General features: G+C 32.9%; 1 long non-coding RNA gene across 2 annotated transcripts; it reads right to left on the bottom strand.

Annotated features, from left to right (window-relative positions):
- LOC133030774 (uncharacterized) lies at positions 1-2,207 on the bottom strand. 2 transcript variants are annotated; one of them, XR_009684326.1, is made up of 4 exons: positions 1,881-2,207; positions 1,652-1,783; positions 1,176-1,269; positions 1-340 (listed from the first exon to the last, which is right to left on the bottom strand). It is a non-coding gene; the product is annotated as an uncharacterized LOC133030774 (long non-coding RNA). The 2 variants fall into 2 exon arrangements; XR_009684325.1 differs by having other exon boundaries at positions 1,652-1,734; positions 1,881-2,185.

The raw sequence follows: 2,207 nt of genomic DNA on the forward strand, positions 1-2,207 counted from the left end.
TGGCCAATGGAACACAGTAAGTAATTAACTCCAATTCCACCACACAACAAAGTCAGAATTTCAATTATACATTAGTTTCAAATAGAAAAGAGAAAATAGAAGGAAAGAAAAAAAGACAGCTTTAACATTATAATGCCTGGTGACGCTCTTCTTAACTCTATAGAAGTAAATGTGTCTTCGCAACGCTGAACTATCGAACCCCGCAGTTTCAACGCTGTCTGGCAGCACAAGTTCAGAAGTACACAAGCTAAACATTGAGCTGGGAAAGTATAATAGCCCGGATTTTATGCTTTTACTACTCATGATTAGCTCACAATAGAGGTCTCAATTAACCCTTGCCCTGAAAGTAATGATAAAAATATATAAATACATTCAGCAAATTCAACATTTTGATAGCACAAACACTCACAGAGGACAAATAATGGTTAAAGTTATTGAGGAATATATAACCCACAAACAGTTTGAAACAAATACTTATTGAGGAATTTCATCACACAGTTCCTGTGCACACAAATTTTGTAAATCTTCATGCTTTTATAGGAACACATTATAGAATCAAAAGAACCAGAAATAACTCAATAATTATATATAAAAAAAAAAAAATGGGCCAACACCAGAACTTCATTGTTTCCATTTCTTTTCAAAACAAAAAATAAACCAAAGTATGTAAATTGTGTGAGATCTGAGCAATGGTGAAGCTTGAAAACTTAATTTATTAGCCTTAGAGAGATATATACTTGACAATTGATAGAAGGGAAAAAAAAAGTCATTACTATATTCAACTGCACTAAAGCTACTAATGCACTTTCCCTAAGATTGTTGTTTAACTCCAAATCCAAAATACTTAGCAGCATCTACAGTAAATCTTCACTAAGATATATACTAAAAACTAGTTATAAATCTATGATAATATGAACAAAATATGCAGGCAGAGATTTACAAAATCAAATCAAACTTGGACTACCATAAATTTAGATATTGATGATGACATTCATTTTGTTGTGATCCAATAAGAGGACAGTGATGAGTTGATTGGTTCATATTATTTAAGACAAAACAAAGAAATCAATAAAAAAAAGGTTGATACAATACAACTGTTTTCAAGATTAAGTGTTTACCCTTGAAAATCTTGTAACAATTTTCCAGAACAAAGACTACTTTGACTAAAAACATACCATCTATTGCTTGACTGATCGAATCATAATCCATAAAAGTCCTTGTTGCTCTGTTCTAAGAAGTTTGCATCAAAATGATAGTATGTGTGTTAGCCTACATAATAAAATTGATAACTTTAGTGAAACATGTAAATATATATATAAGTGGATGACTACATAACAAAACAAATCTATGGAAAACACTGTAAATGTACTAATGTTCATTCATTTTATAATAATTCAAAGAAAAAGTGAAACCCTAATTTCTGAAGAAAAGAAAAAGGAGTCAGAGAAAGTGAGCAAAGGGGATCAAAATTAATTGGGACCGATAAAAAGATATCTTAGTTAATTAATACCATATCCTAAAAATGACCCAAAAATAGATTACCATGAGAAAGGGTTTAGAGAAGAGAAAGCAAAAATGGCTGCTGGTGGTGTGTTTCAGGTACGCGTGTAATAAACACCACTCTAATATACCACATGCATATAACAAATACCTGTTCATTGAGTTGATTGTACTTCTTTTCAAAATCATTCTTCAATTCCAGAGCTGCTGGTCATGGTTTTGGGTCCGAACAGTCTCGAAGTTGAACCCAAGAAAAAGGAAATCACAAGAAAGAACGAGGAAGCTAAAAATCCGTACAAATCAAACTCGAGATAATATATTGAAATTCAATCAAAACACATTATTTATTCATTTATGAAAAGGCAAACAGAAATAAATACCAAATGAGCTCAGATTCAAACCAGGAAGAAAAGAACAATGGCCTCCAATTTCTTCCAGTGAAGTGCAGACCAACCCCAAATTTGATCCTCGGGGAAGAAAATCACACGGCCAACAGACGATTTTCCACAAAGACGGCGAATGCGGCTTAGAACGGCACAGGTTTTGGGATTTTAAGGTGAGTTCTCACTGTCGTCTGAAGCGTCTTAAGAGAATCGAACGAGAGAGAGAGGGCTTACGTGAGTATTTTGCGTTTTATAGTTTTAGGGATTTCACTTTTTGTTGAGTCTATTTTGCGTCATTTTTAAAAGCTTGCAAATGAAACGTAA

This window comes from Cannabis sativa, chromosome 9 (genome assembly GCF_029168945.1).
Source record: "Cannabis sativa cultivar Pink pepper isolate KNU-18-1 chromosome 9, ASM2916894v1, whole genome shotgun sequence".
NCBI lineage: Eukaryota > Viridiplantae > Streptophyta > Magnoliopsida > Rosales > Cannabaceae > Cannabis > Cannabis sativa.